The 21,011-nt window shown below is 38.8% G+C and overlaps 1 long non-coding RNA gene across 2 annotated transcripts in view; it reads left to right on the top strand.

Annotated features, from left to right (window-relative positions):
* Positions 1 to 21,011, top strand: part of LOC148054859 (uncharacterized) — a 162,753-nt gene that overhangs the window by 76,747 nt on the left and 64,995 nt on the right. The window contains exons 2-5 of one of the 2 annotated variants that reach the window (XR_015706683.1): positions 6,879 to 7,202; positions 7,840 to 7,939; positions 10,690 to 10,767; positions 11,788 to 12,017. This is a non-coding gene — a long non-coding RNA (uncharacterized LOC148054859). Of the gene's footprint in view, positions 1 to 6,878; positions 7,203 to 7,839; positions 7,940 to 10,689; positions 10,768 to 11,787; positions 12,018 to 21,011 lie in introns of those variants that run through there. The other variant, XR_015706684.1, reaches the window with a different exon arrangement.

Below are 21,011 nucleotides of genomic sequence, written 5' to 3'. Positions count from 1 at the left end.
TCTGATTAATCCCTCCTGGCCTTTCTCCAGCTTTATATGTCCACCTACACCTGCCCACCATGTTTATCACATCCATAAATATTCCTTCTTCCAAAGCAGAATTTATCCAACCCTTATACCAGGGCAGTAACTGCATTTGCCTCCCTTTGTATTTTTTCTTTCCTCTTCTATCCTATGTGGATAAGCTGCCTGGCTTTCATTTATCCAGAATGAAATGTTTTTCCTAGGGCAGGTAAGGAAAGGAAGTCAGTGAAGAAATTGTTTGCAAGTACGCTAGTCTTAAGCATTCCAAACAGTTGAGAACGGCTCAGGATAATAACCTTTCTGGTGTCCTGCTTGAGGGCTGTAGAAAGAGAGTGTTGAATCTATGCAGCCTGAACTGCTCTAGGTTCTGTTCCGGACTTTGTTTACTAAACCATGGTAAGATCTGAAGGTGCTGACAGACAGGAGAGCACTTCTCACCAAGCGTCTGTATTATTTTGTGCTCTGTACACACCTTTCCTTAATAGATCCTCAAGAGCTCTACTGCTGTAGAATAAAAATCACATAATTAGATTTCTAACACCCTTCCTTCACCTGCAATAAGCTTTTTGAGTCTTGCACCCTGAACCTTTCTGTCGAACAAAGATGCATCACATATTCTGTGAAGTTCAATGTAATGGGAGTTTTGCTGACATAAGGGATGCCCTTGTCTCAGCACAAAATAAGGCTTTTTGGCACCTGAGGAGGGGCTAGAGGGCACCTGGTCTCATAAGTTCCTTGGCAGTGCTATTGAGTTTTCCTATGGCACACTGTAGAATTCACAATTTTTGTTCCTTCACTCTAAAGAGCTTCTAATTGTACATTGTTTGTGGTGTATGGGAGGTTCTCTTTGACCCTTCTGGCCTAAATGTCTCTTTACTCGCATTTGCACAACTGCCATGTTAGTAAAGAGTTTTCTAGGTAGGATGGAGTTTCAAGTTGTGGTGGTGTGGGAGCAGATGCCTTGCAGGAAGCTAGCAAAGGATGAATAATTAAAAGGTTAAGAATAATGGTGCAGAGAGGTAGCAAGAAACAAAGATTTGTTTTCAATGTGACACTTAATGCGGGGAAGAACACCTTGCAAAGATTTTTCCTAAAAAAAAAAAAAAGTCTATTTCATACAGAAAGGTTTTAAGAGTAAACCAAATAATTTTGCATGTGGAATGAGAATGGAACAGATGCTATGCTAAACTCCACAGTCATACAATGTGGCTTCCCTTTGTGCCCAGGAATCCAGAGAAAATCAGAGTCTTTGAAGGAGAAGAACAGCTAAGGGACCAACCTGCTGGGAAGGAGAATGGACTTAAAAGCACAGCAACCTCTCTCTGCTTCTAGGGCCTGATTGTCAGCTTGAATCAAGACCACCAGAGTACTTTCTTTTCCTTTCTTTCTACCTACCTCTAGTTTTGTAAATACAGATATCTCCAGATCCCATTTTAGCGAGAGGAAGCAAGTTGTAGCTCACTGTGATCTGAGGTGATGCATGAGTTATTTTTACTTAGACTCCTCTGCAATGTGACTGTCACTTCCCCTCCCCAAAGCATGGCACCCTTTATGTTGGGATGTGGAGAGATCATTGGGTCTAGGTCTAGGAACTTCACCTTTACAGCAGCAGGTCATTCCTCCTGGCTGCTGAGACTCACTTGTGGTTAGCTGGGTTAGTACTTGCAGGAATCCAGCCCCAGTGTTCCCTGGAGAATTGTCATCTTGAGTCTGTTGCCTGCTCATTAATGCTCCTGTGTAAAGTATTATCTCTAGTGACAACCTAGAAAGTTACTTATCTACATTAATAGTAGCTGGTCAGAGGAAAATTTGCAGGAATAAAGTGGATCAGGTGGGAAAGTTAATGAATTCAGCATGACTTATTTCCAGAATTGCTCTTAATATTGAATAAAGCTTTTGTTTTGGTCATTCAGCTTTCTTAGCCTATTTCCAGAAAATTGCCTGCATCAGCCACACTTTTGTCTCCAGTGATAATGTCTATGAGCCTTTAGTTAATTAATAAGTGGCTTTTTGGGACAGACTCAGAGACAGTTAAATACAGTGTACTCAAGCTGAGATAGAGAATTCAGGTGTGTTGGGTTTTTAGAAGATGAAAACACAGAAAAGCCAATTAACATTTATTTCTCACATTCCTAAATCTGTAAATAATGTTCAGTTTAGGCTTAGTGGGAAATATTTTTTTTTTACTTGTGGCTTATTTTTTGCTTGGTTTTTGCTTGGTAGAGTTTTTAGGGCCAGATTTCTGTTGGTTGGTTGTTCTATCTTTTTTTTTTCTTTCTGTTCTTAATTATTCCTGGATTAAGAGGAGATTAATTCTGCAGGTAACAAAACATGGGTTATCTGAAAGATTTTCTATTAACCAATCATGGCCATAACATTTCAATGTGACACCAAGCTCTGAAACTTTGTAGACCATGCAAAGACATTCGCATCCAATGCAGGGAGGCAGAGTTTGAGTGCTGTTGATCCTGTGCTAATAGGCTGGCAGAGGGCAAGCCTATATAACGAGGATCCACTGCCAAATGAAAATACCTATAGTGCTTCTGCACCTAAGCTATTGAGCATGCATCACGAAAAGAGACTTCAGTCATATGGATTTCCACTAATTCTCTCTTCTTCCCTACCGTTTCCAGTGGCAAAATGTGAGCTGATAGAAGAAATCTTGGTTTTAATCAATAGGTGTGTAAGCACCCATTTTCTCTTTCTGTATCTCATCCTGTTTCTAGTGCAGTTCTCAGATTTGTTCAGATTTTGTTTGCTGTTCGGTTCTTTTTCTGTATTGATTTGCTTCTCATCTTTGTAACATGGCACATTTTATCAATGTGCAATATATTTCTCCAATTCATGCTTTGACAAACACAGTCTTTCTCTAAATTGATATTCCCCTTTTAGAAAGAAACTGGCTTTCTCAGGTTTTAGTAAAATTTTTATTTGCCTTATAATTCTTTTATACAGGAAGATATATATGCAGGTCTCAGTGTAACAAATCATCTGTATAGATACTTAACCAAGTTTGAATGATTTTAAAATCCAGCCCTTTGTTGCAAGAGGTTTGTTCTCCCTATTTGCTTGAAGTAGTTATGGTTTCTTTACTGTATAATTCTGTTTTTATATTCTTTGTAGTAGTTTGATCAATCCAGAAAAATGAAATAGTAACAATAAAAAGTAACTACAACTGGTGAGGGAAAAAATCAATTAAATGAATTAAGACTTATAAATAATTATGTCTGAAACTGCAGCCATCACTGTAGAAAATTTCAGTAATAATCCATAAAGCTATGCATAAGTGTGTTAGTTCCTTGTGTACCAAAGTGTGTATTATCACTAGTAAGCAGAAGTGAAGTAAAAAATGTGTATAGCCTTGGGCAAAATCAAATTTTTGTATCTTCTGCATGCTCTGATCTGTTGACTTTCTTAGGCACTAGGTGTCTTCCTATTGATTTCACTGCACTTTGAATCAGAGCTTGAAAGTGATTTGAGGTTTTCTGAAACTACTGCAAGGATTTATTTTAGTAAAGGTTAAGCAATCAAATCTATTATTCAGTTTTGACAGTCTTGCTGTCAGTGTTTTTCCCTAAAATGTCTTCCCCTCATTTGTTTCCTTTCTATTCATTAATCTTCCGTCATTTTGTGCTTAATGTGCGTGATTTGAATATACTTTCTGTTATACGGTGTCTTGGAGGTAAGACTGGATGTGTAAAATATTGTTTTGTATTTGCCTGTTGGAGCAGAGCATCAGGGTTGGTGGATTTGATCAGCAGGCAGTGTCTATGTCCTAGAGGGCTGGTCTACAGCCTGTGAAGTCTGGAGATGTCTCCTGCTCACTCAGCTGGACTGCAGTCATGAAAAGAGCTGTGTCTTCAGTGCTATTCTTAAAAGCTGGGTGCAACATCTGGATTCTTGATAGGTTTCTGAGCATTGTGAACTTTGGTACCATTTTTCTGTCTCTTGATGCTGGTGTTTAACAAGTTCAGGCAAGGCAACACAAGATTTAAACACGCCAAAATGAAGCTGTTCTGAAGCTGTTGCATGCTGTTGAGGTAGCTTTGCTCAGCAAAAAGTGGGAAAAGATCTCCTGAAAAGTTACTAAATTTTTTTTTACTTTTTTTTCCCCCCCCAGATGATTCTCTAGTCATTGTCAAAAGAGTTATTCTAATTGTTTGTGACAAAGCTTCAGGTCCAGTTTTCCTCTTGCCTAGAGTGCGATGAACCAGGAGGTTCTCTAGTGTTGGTGGCAATAACATGTGTTAAGGCTTTGCAGGATGACAAACTGTTGATAGAACAGTAGGTCAGGTAACAAATAGCAGGAGAAAGTGCTTGAGAGGATGGAGATGGATCTGTTTACATGTGTCTGACAAAAATACTGGTGTGAGCTACTATAATCAGAGATACCATATTCAGTCCTATGTCTTGCAAAAAGATTCTACTTAATACTGTAACTTCCACCATTTTTTGGTACAGAATTAGATGAGAGCGCTATATGGTGGTTCTTTTCTGCAGTGTGTTTGTACACGACAGAGGTGTGGTTATTCCTGAATGCTTCTTGTCCATTTTCCTGGCCAGTCCTACTTCCCCACATATCGACCTTGGAGGGAATACATACATACCCCAGTGAAGTAGGGATGCTTCATGTCTTGAGACTTGTGTTGGTCTGCCAAGCACATGGGTTCACCCCCTCCAATCACATTTCCTGGAACACAGCTAATTCTTTGGGAATTTCTTGGGCTGACTGTGACATTGCATAACTGTTGGGTTTTTTCTTTTTTCATATTCACACACTACTGGGAATGAATAAGACCAAATAATAAATATGGAATAGTTTTTAAAAGGCAACTTACAAATATATGTGCAGACAAATAAAAATCAATGATGTAAACTAATGTACTCCAATTATTGTTACCACTGCTAGTATTACCATAACATTTTTAATTAGTTGACTGAGCTCCCTCAAGGGTATAACAAGGTTGTAACACTTGTATGTACTCTAAGGTCATTGCTCATCTACTAGGACTTGAGGAAATTGCTGCTTAGATGAGTAGTACTCTGTTTGACAACTTGTATATGGGATGGATCGAGCAAGGCAAACCATGTTCAGAAGCAGGAGTCCATGCAAGGTGTGCCAATAAATACGATTATTTCTACAGTTATTGTGCTCAGAAAAGTTCTCACATGACTGACCTGTCTCTGCTCTGTTGATCCAGAGAGAAAGTCAACAGGATTTAAGTCATGATTTCTGTGAATAAAATCCTTAATGATCTGTTAAAGTTTGTGTCATGGAACTTTCTGAAAAATGAAAAATTATTCCCCTTTCCTGTGAGTCATTTGCTGCTGCCCTCTGACCGGTGGTGCTGGGTGGAGGATTGCTTTTGGGTCCTCAGAACAGGATGCTAATACCATCCTATTAAATGGATGACCTTGTGTCATTTGCTGCTCCTCAAATATTCAGCAGGTATTTTCTAAAAGATACCCCCTGGAGTTCTTGAAATTCAGTAGTGGTATAAAATAATTAACTGAAGGTCAGAGACAGTTCCTGCTACATCTAATTTGTAAGCAACTGTTGAGGAGAAGTTGCACGTGGTATACATGCTAATGAAGATCCCCATTTCAAACCATATTTTAAGTATTGTAGAAGTCCTTGGGGATAAAAGTGGCAGAAATTCAAATGTTGAGGAAATTGTAAATACAGGCACTTCAATTCAGGTATGTGCTTCTGCCAGCGTGCTTAATGTAAAGATTGTGCTTATAACCACTGAAGATATTCAGTCTTGTAATCAGATGTAAGCAGATGTTAAGTCCTATTCAGATCAGAAGCTGCAAGTTCAAACATGTGATTTGCTGGTTCATGATGTGGCTGTCTGCAGAAGATCACTTTACAAAGAGCAAGAAAATGCATTCCACTTCAGGAGGAATGGAAGGGTCCCCCCCCTTAGCTGGAAATCCCCCCACTAGACTCAAAGGAAGCCATGTTTGTGTTGACCAGTTATGCCCAGCTCGTAACTAAAATTCCTTGAAAATGTGATATAAATAGAGCAAGAACTTTAGAATATGGGTACTGCCAAGCTGAAGAAAAAAGGTGATGTTAATATAAGAATGTTAGCCTATTGGGATCTCTGCGTGATTCCAAAGATAGTTTGTTCAGATACAGGGTTTCCCCCACCAGCCATATACATTCCTAGGTGTCTTAAAATGTCCATTGGGAAGCAAAATCTGAAATCAAACATAACAAAGAATATTGTGGCCTATAATTACAAGTGAAGCTAGACAACAGGACTTGCATAAGACTCAATCTTGTTTTCTTTAAACTTTTTTAAAACTGAAAATACTTATTCGTGCTGTGTTTAATAAAGCCTATTTGAGCTGTCTAAACAGCCTGCAAGTCATAGAACACATCACTTAGCAATGAATTTGCTCAAGATTTTAATTAATTAAAAATTAATTGTTGAACTGGTTAATATCTGACAGTGTTCAGCCAAAGAGACTCTAGCAACCTAAAGCAAATTTTCCTGTTCAGCAAAATGCCTTGTTTTCTTTGACCAGTAGTCAATTGAATTCTTTTGTTCATGTATAGGAATTCTTTGATTAGGATAAACAATTTCAGCCTTACTTCCTCTTGTCTTGGGTGTTGTCAAATGCTTTTGATATGTTATTTGTCCATAAAGGAATTTTTCTGGAATCATGTATTATTATATATCTTTAGATGACAGTATTTTTCTAGGTAGACAAATATTTCCTACACATTTTCAATAATCCTCATCTATATTTAGGTAAAATATAATAGTCTAATAATAAGCCATTGGACTAATATTTTTGATAATAGTCTCCTGATTTTCTGTCTCTGATTCTCTTCACTCCAGAGCAAACCAGTCATCAGTTTCCACACAGGAACTAAATCCTAGTTTTTCTGAAAAAAGATATATGGAGATGTTGAAAAAGAGATCACTGTGATACCAGGCATTCTAGTTCAACCAAATATTGGACCATTTATCTGAGGAGAAGAAAAAAAAAAAAAAAAAAAAACCAAAAACACAACAGCAGGTGAAAAGGATTTTCTACTCTTTGAGTTTCGGTATTGTGATCCTTGCTTACCTGTGTTAGCTCTTGTGTTGTGCCTGACACACAGCAACAGCAAACAGATGATTAATATCCAGTATGGAATGTAACCCGAAGAGTTTTGCTAGGTAAGTAGCCTCTGTAGGTGCTGTTTCACTTGTATAGAGCTCGTTCGCTCAGAGACACAAATCATCAGTGAAGCTGTTTTGAGACATGTAACTTATAGGGACACAGCACATTGCTCTGCTGTCCCCAGATGGGACTGGTACTCCACGATGGCACAGAATGAGAGGAGACCAGGGGAAATTACTCTGTATCTGTTATAAGTTTTCAGGAAAAGGGTGTGTTTTTCATGGGATAATTGATAAAAGGGGGGAAAAGGAAAGGAAAATACAGCAGTGCTCCAAAGCAGAGCCAGGTGGAAAAGAAAGAAGGTGAATTCTGATTGCTCTTAGTTAAATCTCATCAATGCTTCAATCAGCCAAAACAAAGATCCCACTCAGCGACTGACTGCAGGGTTTTGCTGGAGCTTTCAGGTCCAAATGAGCAACCAGAGAAAAAGTAAGGGATGGATTGGCTTCATATTTGACTCTGTGTAGTTAACATTTGAACAGCTAAAGTTTACAGAAGTTAAGGCAAGTCATACGCAATTTCCTACCTACCTGTAGGAATCAGTCTTACTCCCATTGATATTTAACAAAAAAGGAGGCAGGGAAACATCAGTCTCTTTCATTATTGCCTCTTTGGTTTCTTTCCTTGCCTCAGATGACACACAGGAAGATGAAGTGAGCAGAGATAAAAGTGTGGGAGCTTCAGGACTGGTTAAAGAAGATACTATACTTTCTGACAACAAGACAGTAAAAATGTATGTGGGATTGTTAGTCTTGTCTTTGCTTTTGTCAAACCTAACTTGAAGTGAAGGCACAGGCCAGTGGTAGGTCACTGCCATGTCTTTAGAAATTTGTTCACTGTGTACAAGACAAGATGAAGAACTCAAATGTTCTCTGTGAAAAAGGCATCTGTGTTTAATTCTATCTAATGGAGGTCCTTTTAAACAACTGGGACACCTGCAAAGAAATTAGGGCTGTCCAAGGAGGAGGAACAGAGCTGTGATTCACCAGACACTCTTGAGAGCTTGCCACCCAGCTGTTACAGTATGATTATTTTATAATATTTGATATCCATTTCTGTAAAACCTGTGTGATGGTGTAGATGAACTTTTGTCCAAGAGCCCTGTTTCCTGGCGTAAGTGGGCAAAGGTCTAACATCTCTGATGAGGATGGAAAATAAGAGATTCAAAACTGAATGCTGGTTTAACTATGTAACCTCATATCTATCCTAAGGCATAGGGTATAATGTATAGGTCTTTAAACTTCCTTGCCTACAAAAATTTCACAAGTAAGGTTTGCTCCCTACAGTGCTGATGCTGCCTTACTTTAGGAAAAAGTTTGTTGTGCTGATTCTTTGTCTTTCTAGTTCCTGTACAATGGAGTTGAAAGAACAGACACTGCTTCATACTGCTGGAAATAAGAGGATTGTGAGCTGATTTGTGAGTTAGTCCAGAGCAGTTATCTTCCCTATTCAAGGAATTATTTATATTTCGTCTACAGAGCTGGCATGGTATTTCTGTTGGATCTGTCTTGGCCAACTGTGATGATGTCTCTCTGACTGGCCAGCAGGTCACTTCACCCTAACCTTATTCAGCCCAAAAGGATGATCTGTTAGCTCTCTGATATCACCTCAAAAGCCAGTAACAATCAATATATACATTAATGTCTTATTGTGTATGTCTGAGGCGTTAGCAATATACATATAGATAGCTTCAATGTATGTATGACAAAGGTATGAGGAGACACAAAGGGTAGTTTGTTCATTAAAAGATCTGAGTCTCAAGCTGAGTATCCTGAAAGGAAATGAATGTTTTTATTCAGCTTTCTGCAAAAATTAAGTTGATGTAACCTGTTTGTTGTAGGGTTTTTTCTTTGTTAATGGTCATGCTTGGATACTAAAAGCAGCACTGTACAATGCTCATCCACAGGTACTGAAGGTCTTCAGGGAGCCGAGTAAAAAGCTTAATTTTGGAGATAAATAAGGCTCACTAACATTGAGTCCAGGTTTTCAAAAGAGCTAGAGGGGATTTTACCTTTAATTTTCAAAAGGAATTTCAGTGTAACAACCACTTATTTCTTTAACAACTTTTGAGAATTGCCCGTTAACAGTTTGTGCAAGATTCTTGGAAGATGGTAGTTAATGAAAGACTGACCAGTCTTAGGACTGCTGTTCTGCAGGTTTTATAAGTATTTCACTATGCTCACAAGTTGCCCAACTTTTCTTTCTCTTATGTAGAACTCAAGTAGCAGGTGCGCAAACAATTTCCAGTCTCAACCCTTGCTCTGTGTTAAATGTCTTATCTGTCAACTAGATTTCTCTCTCTACTCCTGCAGAAGGAACTGAGGGTTTAAGCATGCAAGGGAAGAAAGAAATGGTTTTAATTTAATTCATCACTTCTCTAGCATTCAATTATCTTAGTAAGTATGTTATTAGGGTGGATGCCCCATGGCACTAGGTATCAAAGGGTGCTTGGCTAAATGGAGATGATGCTGTTACCAGCAGCACAAATGGAGATGATGCTGTTACCAGCAGCACAAATGGAGATGATGCTGTTACCAGCAGCACTGGGAGAGTAATGCTTCCCACTGTTTAAATACCCTTTGGAGTTATGCTTCATGGTATGAGAGGAGTAATGTAATCCTGGCTCATCCTGACAACCATCAAGAGTAATCTCAAATCCTATCACAATGCAGTGCATAATCACGATGAATTACGTAGGCTGCTGGAGATGTCACATTATAAACAACTGGGTACAGTACCAAGACAAGCAGGGAAACTTAGAAGCATCTGGCTCTGTATTACAGCTACCGAAGACCTTCATGGGTCTCCCCTACAGAACTGCCAGCTGAAACAGAGGTTTTTATGAAATATCCACCCTGCATAAGCCCTGTTGTTTTACTGTGTGTCTGCCACCTTGGTAGAGGAAGTAAAGCAACTGGCTGGAGACAGAATCACTGAGGGAAAAACAGCAGGGAGATGCGTGTATGTCTGTGAGGAGGACAAGAAGGTAGAAAACCAAAAAGAAAATTGAGGAGGAGGAGGTAACAGGCTTTGGTACTTGTCTGCTCCCTGGGGAACAGCTGACAGATGGCAGAGTGAAGCCAGGAGAACCGTACTTGCAAGATACCAATCAGGGCTAATGACACATATCAGGCAACCCTGGGGACTCTCAGGGATCCTGCTCTGATGGTAATGCAAAGGAATTCAAGGTGGAAGTGGAGCAGAGTTTCTCCATGAATAAATCAACGCCTACCTATTGCTGCTCCCCAGGAGCAGGATGACACAGTATGATAGGGAACATACTGTATTGTGTTCTTGCCTCATACCAAGGACTTTAATAGTTCTAGAGCCAGCCAAACTAGCATCCTGTCAGGTCCTAATCAGATCTAATATTTAATTTCAGTTCTCTAAAATGGCCATAAAAGGAATACAGCAATTTTCACTTCTGTTTATATCTAAAGTCTAACTAGCTGCTTATCTGTAGCTATACTGGTTATTTTTCAGGTGCTGTGAGAAAGAACAAGAAGCTCTGCAGATTGTGAATAGCCTGATGAAGTCGGGGAAGCTGCATAATTAAGCAAGGTTGGGGTAAAGTCATAGTTACTTTAGAAGAATTCTAAGTAAGTTTAACAAGGTCAAGATTTTACCTCAGGTCTTCATAGACTAGTTTGCTGCCAACAATTTTTTTTTTTCCTTGGCCCTGGAGAATGAAGGCTTATAGCCTTAATTTTATTTATCCCTTCTTACGTAACCATGAATGCTCTCGTTAGCCATATAAATGTCTAATGTTCTTTTGAGTGCTGGTAAACCCACCCATTTATTAGTAGCCCAAGGGCATAATAATTCTTTTTACCAGGGTTACAGGTTTATAAAGTTTGAGGCTTATAACATTTTTCTCTTAGATGGGCCAGGAATATGCTTAATTCATTCTCTCATAGTTAGAAAATTATTATTGAACAGTTTCAAATGTTTAGCTATTGGAAAACATCTATGTTGAATTCTCTGGAGATTTTTCGCAGGAGAAATAGTTGCAAATATTCATTGAGATCAACTTGATGTGGGGGTTTCTGGCATGCCTTTCAAATTTTCTCCATTTTGAAGAATATCACATTCATTTCTGTGGGACAGATTTACTTCTATTCCACACAGATCCAATCTCCCTCACGTTCATTGCTGAAAGCTACTTCCGCTATGAATTTAAAAATAAGGTGGCAGGGTTTCCACAGCAAAGGAAATGCCTTTATGTTTCTTCATGACTTTTATTTTTCAGTGTTTCATTTAGAGTTTTCATTGTGTGTATTTTCCCATATTTAGCCTTTGGCAGGTTGGGATGTGTGATTTATGATGTACCCAACATATTTTGATCACACTCCAGCTGATCAAGAGGAAGCTTTTTTAAACAGAAAAGATAGCTGAGTACAGCAAAAATAACATTTGAAAAAAAAAATTTGAAATAAATTTGAGGGTAATAGCTTTGCTCAGACACTGTTGTGTGAGGGTTCTCGGTAAACAGCTCTATCATCAAATGGTTGTGTGATAACAGGCAAATTACTTTCCTGTAAATATTATTTTTCTTAATCCCTCTCATGTCTTCCTTGTCAGCACTGATATCTTCAGAGGCAAGATGGGCTATTTACTCTTACGGTGCCTGCAGTGAGGCTCAGGATGTGGATCTGGGAGATAGTTGAGTTGGTCACATCTTGCTGATACTGAAGAGCAAGATCCCTCTCCCTCCTTCCTTGGCTCTGGTACTTACCTGTTTGCATGGAGAGCCAATTCACCTCTCTAACCCAAATAAAGGGCTTGCTTTTTGCCAAGGTAATTTTCTGCTGTTTTAGTAAGTGGAATTGGTGCACCGTGTGATCAGACCTGTGCCAGAGCTGGCTCAAGATAAAGCATTGGGAGCGCATGGCATGGGAACAAGGAAAAGGAAGAGATGGCTGGATGGTGAGCTGTTGATTTGGTCTAAAACCTGCTGTAATCTGTGTAATGATGAGAATTTGTTGTGGTTCTCTGCCACAGTATAAACTTATGTTGTGAGCTTGGATAAGCAATGCCATCCTCTTCTGCCAGAGATCCATGTTGCTACACCAGGGTAAGAACAGAGATGCTTTGAAGGTGATGCTGTGGCTGTAAGCTATTTGTTGAAAATCAAAAAAATTTGGAGCGCTGTTTGTTACTATATCAATGTAAGCCAAACTTTTCAAAAATACTTGCTTTAAATTCAGGCTTTTAAGTAGCTATCCAAGCTTCTAAGTATTCAACTGTCTATCTCAATATCCCTATCTCTCACTACCTTTATTATGGTTTACAGGTGATGGATAACTGAATTCAGGCTGTTTCCATATGTAGATCAGATTAAATGGATCTTGAAATGTTACGTTAGGCTGGCAGGTTTGACAAACTGGGCTACTGTTTTGACAGTTCTGGCTGGAGTTGTCTTCCTCTCTGTGCGATCTGGGCTGAAACTCAGTGCTTGTCACAGGGATGCTCCTTAGTAGTCACAGATAAGAACTTGAAAGCTGTCAAATAAGAAACTATGGTGTCAAAGCTTTGTGCATGCCAATGTGACTGAAGAACAGGACAAGGAATCTTAGCAGTTTTTCTGTCTCAGAATCTTAGCAGTATTTCTGTCTCTCAGACAGAAGTGCATGGATGCACTCTTGGCTTTGTTCCCTCTCCTCACCCTCTATATATACAGATAGCTATGGCTGAGATGCTGCATTTTGGTAGATGATAGTGACAGAGAGGGATGTACAGATAAAATGTTGTGTTGCTAACCAATATACAAACTTTCTATTTGCTGACATCCTTTGCAAATGCCTACTCTCTGTACTTTTGAGTAAGGAGAATGAGATTTCTTTGTCTTTCCAACACCCAAAGCAGTAGCCAACCTATGACCAACGTTTAGGTGGTGCTCCAGAGCAGCTAATGGTGTAGAGGCTTGCTGATTAAAGACACTTTTGAAAACGTGCAGCTGTTGTCAAATGTGGCTGATGCACGGGTCAGAGAAATTGTATGCTGTGGGTGGATATCCTTTACTAATTTTGGCTGTACTGTTTGAAACTCAAGTGTCTCTACCTCTTGCCCATCAGCTGGTGGTTGCTGGCTCATTCCCACCATGCTGCTGGTGGAGTGAGCCACACAAAGTGCTCCCTATCCCACTTCAGGAGAATCATCTGGGCTAGCACAAGCCTTTGGGCATTTCAGAAATTCAGCTGAGTGCATCCAAAGTTAATTCAGAGATTTTCATATGGCCCCTTTGGCTGGCAGAGCTGTGGGGATGTGGCCCCAGGCAGGAAGCACTAAGACAAGGGGGGAGGACCTCTCCCAGAAACCCAGTGTCATGCTTATCAAGGCGAATGACCATCAGTTGCCTCAGGATTCCTCACTTCTGGACTGTATAGCCTATCCAAAATGTTTTCTTTTTTTTTGCTACAGAACACACAGCATGAGAGCTGGGACATGTCTCTCTAGCCTGTCTCGTGGTCAGCCTGTCTTTTGCGTGTTTATTGAGCTGTGTCTGGCTTAGTCTTTTAAGCTTGGAGAGGAAAGGCTCATGGAACTGGGCACAAGGGTCTCAGCCCAGTGCTGATGTTTCACTGAGGGTCCTTTGGCTTCTCTTTTTTTCTCCATTAGGGACTGCTGTGCCCTAGAGACAACTTCCCCTTTAAATAGAGTAGGATTACTACGATTTTCTCCTGCAGTATATATTCCAGTTCACAAAGGCATACTGCAGATATATTGGCCATTATGGTTCCCCTAAGTTTTCCTTCATTAACCATAACAAAATGTCATTAACTATTTAGGAAGTGCAGCCTCTAAACACACTTCTAGTTTCACAGTTTTTTGTAACATCCTGTAATGTACAGGATAGAGAGAAATGATTCTTTAAAAAAAAAAGCTTTGAGGTAATACATTTCTGAAGTAATTTCCAATGATCTGAAGGAGTCATTTGGAATGACAGATTTTATTATTTTTTCTGCCAGTAGACTTAAGAGTGGGGGATAAAATGCAAGTGATTGAACTGAAGCAAGAAATATGTTTCCAGGTGTTTGCAGATGATGATCTAAATAATTTAGTAGCTGGGAACAGTATGTTACGCAGTCATCCAGCAGAAAGGAGAAAATTGAGGGTGTGCAATTCCCCCAGCTACTGTTCTGGTCTTGCTGATGTTTATGTCGGCAAAGAGGTAGAATAACACAGTGATGAATTTGGCCAGTGTATTTGCTGTTTCATAATAGTATGTGTTTCCTACTTGAAAACATAAAACTGAGAGCCACTCAGGTCTCTCTCTGCTGTCTTTCTGTTGCTCTAATTTTTTTTCTCCATAATTACAAGTTCCTCCAAATGATAGCTACATGTGCAACTCTGATTTTACATCCTTTACTTCCTAGAGGCCTTGCATTTTCCTAAGTACCGTGTATATGTTTCGTATTCTTTAACATTCACTTTTGTCCTTGATCTTACCTGATATGTCTACTATAACTTGTTCCTTTCTCCTAAACTGGGCTATGACAGCTTTTTTTAAGAGCTACAACTATGAGCATGTGAGGGTAAGGTATCAGCTAGCAGAGATTATTGGCATCGTCATCAGGAAATAACATGATACTGGCAGTGCGGTTTCAGTGCAGGCTCCTGCCTGGTGCAGATACAATAGCTTATGGCTGTAAAGACTCATATTAATCCAAAACAGTTTGGCTGATAAAGATAATAGAGATGTCTGTTCGTTTTAAATAGGAGATAGTGGTGATGTTACCAAGTTACAAGCTGGGTAAATAATTTTCATATATATGTGCAAATTACTAACCCACTTCTAATTTGAGTGGTTGTGTAGTTCATTTAATTTTTATCCTCTTTCTCAAAAAAATTTCTGCAAATAGAAGAGACGCTTCTCAAACATGAATGTCAGTTGCCATTATTGGTTAGATGTGTCATCTGAGTATGAGTCTGCAGATGGTTTGTGAACACTTTGTTATGAACAGAGTTGTTATGGAAGGTTTTATTCATGGAAATGTGGACATTTTTATTTGGGGAAACAAAAGGGTTTTTTTGGTTAAGGGTGTCAAAATTAGATTTTACCCTGGGTCAGCTTCAGAGAACCTAAACCATGGACAAGATTGGGGCATTGGACACTGAAAAGAAACTTCTGTAAGATGATGAGAAACTTTGATAACATTCGTTTCATATCCTGATGATTTCCTGCAGCAGTTAGACAGTTTATCAAGAGAAGTTGTGTTATATCCATTCGTAGAGGTTTTCAAGACAGTTGTGTTTGAAGCGGGAGGCTGGACTCCAGAAGTTACTTCCAAACAATGTTTCTGTAGCTTTGTGACTTAAAGCATTTGGGATTACCTTAGACAACTGTCAGTTCTTCAGAATTTGAAATTCAGAATTTTCCTCTCCAAGTGTTACCTACTGTGATGTAATGTTGAAAACTCTCCCTAAAAGAGAACATCTGAACTTCACTTGTTCTTACTGTATTCCTCTTTAGAGCTTGTCTGATTGCATAAATAAGTCATGTGTTTATACAATGTATATACAGCCATAAAAGTCTGGCACAAGAGGCTAGAAAGGTCAGGAGTGTGGCAGATTTTAAGAGAGAACTAGATAATTGTAGGGGTTTTGAACCATTGATAGTTCACACAAAACAGAAAAAAATACTGGAGAACTCTAGGTTGCTCTGTATCATTGCAAATGTTTGAAAATCATGATCTACAGATCAATAAATCACAAGGAAGGAGATAAAATCATGTTTTAAAATATCTTATTTTTTTCCGTATTAATTTTGAGTTTCTGAAGTTAATTTCCCTGCTTTTTCGTACCTTTAGAAATGCTATTCCACTACAAAAATCGTTGCGTTATATTTTTTTTAATTCCCCACCCCAGTGTGAATCATTTCCTGTGAAGCAAATAGTATAGTCAATATCTTGGTAGTCACTGTATTTTATGAATTCACCTCAGTACACATTTACTGGTTTAGGCACTTTGCATATGGAGATATATACACGTATGACTGAGGATATCATGGAGAAATTATATTCCGTTCATCTGGTAGTCTGTTCCATCAATGTTTAGTGCTTTTCATTGTCAGCTTAAATACCTAATAAAAGTCTGGAATAAGCAGCAGTCCTAGCCTTCCCTCTTCTAGCACTGTAAACTGCAACAAGACCCATAGGCTACATAAATGATTGTTTTCCTGTCTCTAGAGCCCTTTGCTTCTGACCTCAGCGTTGATAAAGTTTCCTGAAGTCCTGCTGCTGATGGGCTCCTTGAGGCTTTGAGTGCTGCCTTTTGACTGGCAGGCACAGAATTTGCATTAAGTACTTTGAAGCTCTTGGAAAAGACCAATTGAAAAATCTTTCTTTTTGGAAAGCAGCTGAAATAATATCAACCTTGGTGTTTCATACGAAATGTTATTTCCTTAAATGTAAGGAATTATGTGGACTGATTTTCAAAGGCACCAATGTGATTATCAAGCAGAAGTTTCAAAATATCAAACTGGAATTATATACAGTTCTAAGCAGCTATTGCATTCTCCCTTCTGAACTATGTTTTGCTAAACATACATTCAGGTCTCAGAGCAGTTTGGAGGGAAATAGGCTCCTATTCTAGGAACAGTGTTCTAGGAACTGAATTTTGATAACTTTCACCCAAAAGACCTTTCTAAACCAGCTGCACAAAGAAAATACACAAAAAAATGTGTAGAAAAGGAATACTGAGGCTCATCTTAGTCTGGTTGCATGCAGATCAGCTTTGCAGTTGTCCTCGTATCTGCATGTGTATTTGAATAATCTGTCACCCATTTGACAAAATCTGGTCTTGGGTGTAACAGGAAAACTGAAGTCTGTTTGCATTTCTAGTTTGTTGATGAGTTGGAAACTCCATAATTTTAGGCAAGTATGCTTTTCTTCCCCTGTTCTAGGGTAATGTTTTGGACATCAACCACATTTCTGAGTGTAATGAGGGATCAGCAAAAGCTTGTTTCCTTTAAAATTTATAAAAGTCTGTTTGCAGACAAACTGTACCTGTGTGCTTGAGTTTGCCATTTCCATTTCCTTTCATGCCTGTTACAAGAACTTTTAAAGTCAAGTTTTGACATATATTGGTGACAGTGGCAGATTGAAAAACACTTGAAACATATGAAGTGGTCTGAAGTCTTTGCAGAGGAGTCAGGCTCTGAAGTAACTTCTGAGTGGGGAAAGATACCTCAGTAAATGAAAACCCCAAGCTGCAAAACTACCTGTGAGCTGAGGGGTTCTGCTTCTGATCTACATGGATCTAGTGCCCTCTTGATCTGCCCCTACCTCTAATTCCATCTGCCTTATTTTTGATGCTTATTTTTCTTATGGATCAGTAGTTTTGGAATGTGGGTGTCTCTCGGACTTCTACAGACAAGTCCTTACTAATCTTTGATAAAACAAGAGATAGATGTCAAGCTGAAATGTGGCAGGAGATGAGGAAGGCAGTGAGGATAATGCTAAGGAGACAGAGTGAATGTGAAGAAAAGGGCTAGCACTAACAGACTAGTTATTGCTGGTGTGTGTTAGAGATCATCTGATAAGGCTACTGTATTGCACTTCATGAATACAGGTCGGTTGTAATAAATTCCTGCCTAACAATTGGTTATTTTATACTTAGTTAAAGAACTTGTAACTTACAATTTTCTTATTAGTCTATGCATATTTTACTCTTCCTCTTTTTCTTCTTCTGGGAGGGACAAATTAAATAGAAATATTTGTAAAGTAGATTTGAAGGCTTCTCTGTTCCTTATCTTATCCAGATGATAGAGGGCCTTTTACAGCCTTTAATAAAACAGGAACGGTTTTCTGTGGAATCTTTTTTTCCCTCAAATAAATAGATGCTGGTTTGCAAGTCCCTTTTTGAAGTGGCGGGGTTCTTTAGAACTTCTCTGCTCATTAGGAAGTTGCTTTGGTAAAAAAAAAAAAAGCAGCTCTCTGTCTAGCTCCTTTCTGGGAAAAAAGATAAAGATTGAGCAAAGCTAGATAAAAGAATAAATCCAATATTCCTTTTGCAATACTCTCACTTATGAACTATTAATATATTAAATTAGGATGAAAGTTGCTACGTCTGTTTTCCATTAATAAAGCATAGTACAGACCTTTTCACCATTACAAAAATGTAACCACCTCTGAGGTGGAGACTAGATCCCAGACAACGTATGAGCAAACATGTTTCCATCCCAGTGAATGTTAGCGTACCATCCTTGTCCTTTCATACACCTCTTGTAGTCTTCCTCCCAGCTCATCTTGTGTTTCCTCACAGTAGGAGGACCTGATGTTTAGGGATGCTAAAACTAGGACCTGTTTGAAACAATACAGACAGAAGGAAATAGCTTTTATTTTTTTTGTCCTGGATAAGGGACTATGTGCATATTCTGTTATCAAAGGTTATGCACGTGGTAACCTCTTCTCTTTCCTCAGTCTCTTGCAATGGATGGACTCAGTATTTCTCTGCCTAACAAAGGCACAGTGAAAACAGAAGCTGACAATACTCTCTCATTTTTTCTGTGGTTTTAATGTGTGCTTTTTTCTTCTGCTGCTGGGCATTTTGTGAAGCTCTGTTTAGTGGTGGAGCGTGGCTCTGTGGCTTCTGTGTAAGCTGCACAAGGTTTGGTGTGTCTCTCCCAAGGACACAGGACTGAATTTACCCTGGCAGAACTCACATGAGGAGTTCCAGGGAGCGTGGGTATATGACACTCAAGTACTAAGCTAGTTTTCACTGTTGATTCAATTAAAAAATAGACTCCATAGGTTTTCTGATAGCAAGAAATACTTCACTTTAAGTCCGGGTCACAAAGTATGAATAAGGAGCCAGATGTCCTTGCTGGAGATCACTTCCCACCTCCTGAAGTTAGTACTGGGCAAGAGCTCTGGTACAGAAACTACTTTTAGGGACCTTTTATCTCCTCTTCAGGATCCAGTTAAACCCATAGAAAGAAGGTTCTCCAGCTCTTCTTAGTGTCTGTTCTGTGCCTCGCAAGAAAAGGCATCTATTCTTCTCCTAGGCTAAGTACACCCATGCTGCTTGTCCCAAGAAACACGCTCTTTGCCGAATTATCATCTTAAAAGAACACAAGTATTCACCTGTTTGCTGGATTTAGCAGCCCCACCAAGCATCTATTTGGATCATTAACACAAGGTTTCCTGGCTCTGAATGTGCTTAAGTTTGCATAGGGCAGAAGACAGCAGTTGCATATTTCTACAAGTTAGTTATAACTTTAGTTAAAAAAAAATATATATATATGAATAAAAATCAAATGCTTATTGAAATCTTCAACCTAACAAAAAGATTTGATAAAAAGCAACACCCATACCAAATTTTCACAGGTATAACTAGTGTTTTTGCTAACCTGCTTCCTTTCAAGACTAGCTATACTTGATAAATGATTACAACTTAAGCCATGCCCTAAGATAGCACACACAAAATCAGACACAGGTCAGAAGAAGTGGGAACTAATAAGTTGGTGTCATCCCTTGTTTTCACATGCCTACAGTGTTGACCTTTAAATCCAAGATGGATATCTTTAGTAATTCTTTTGCTTTTTGTACCCTTGTTACTTTCTTCCTGCTCCAGTAGACCTGCAACTAGCAAGAAATGCACTTTGAAGAGGAAACATAATACATAGAAATTCTGATAAGAACAATTTAGTGTATAATGTGGCATCCAGGCATACACATTTGATAAGTCTAAGCACACAGAGACATATGGAGAGCTTATATATATATATATATTTGCGGGTTTATTGGTAGATAGGCTGGAGAATGCCAAGTCCCCAAAAACATAAGTCATGGCTGACACTACTGAAATTGGGTGAGATGAGTAAGATAGCCTGAACGTAAAAATCAAAGAGCAGAATACAGGCAAAGGAAAAAAACATGATGCTTTATATCAAAGGCACCGTTGCCTGGTTTTGCATCAGAAATAACAGGGTATTGCAGGAGCTCAGATCCTTATTGATTAAAGCTCTTTCAGGACTGCAAGCAAACATTTTGAAGAACATTTGTTACTTTCTATGGAACTGAAAAAATGTTCCTATAAATATTTTTCCTTGATGGTTAGGAAGAAAATCTATATTACTACAGGTCATATTACTCTGGGAGATATTGCTTAGTGTTCTTAAAAGTAATACATGACAAACACAGAAGCTCTTGTGCCCATATAGGCTGACTTTCAGTTGGGTTTTTTCCAAAGGTCCAAGTCTTGTCACTGACCTAAACTTATTAATAGCTGTAGGGGGTAACAGCAATTAAGATTTACCTTCTGCAAGCACAACATCATATCAACCTGAAATTTGTATGTTTGGAGCAGAAAAGATCTGTTAAAAGCTGTCGGAATTACTAAGAGACACAGGAAAAAGGAAATGGTAACAAAATCTGTAAGCTACTACAGAATAATCTAATGGATGCTACAATTGTATTAGCATAAAAAATAATTTGGAAGGGGGGAGGCAATTGAACTTAAAAGAAGAATAAATGATATCTAAAGGATGAAAACATAAAATGAATGGACATGAATTAAACTTTTCTACCTGAAACATTTTCAGTTCACAGGAGGAGAGAGGGCTGGAAACATTGGATACCCTGAAATCTATATTTTCTCAATATTGTTTTCTCACAACTTTTCACATGCTTTCAATATTGTTATGTTCCAGTACCTCATGGTAGGTGAGAAACTGTTATCTACCATAACAAAATACTGCCCTTCAAACATCAACTTTTATATACTTAAACTGTTACCACAAGTAATACTTAGTGCTTGTGTGACCTGCTTGTGGTTTTCCTAGTAGTGAGTAGTGTGTTGCA

This window comes from Nipponia nippon, unplaced genomic scaffold (genome assembly GCF_047370975.1).
Source record: "Nipponia nippon isolate SJK-2023a ecotype South Korea unplaced genomic scaffold, ASM4737097v1 scaffold_3, whole genome shotgun sequence".
NCBI lineage: Eukaryota > Metazoa > Chordata > Aves > Pelecaniformes > Threskiornithidae > Nipponia > Nipponia nippon.
This window is presented reverse-complemented; position numbering and strand designations above follow the sequence as displayed.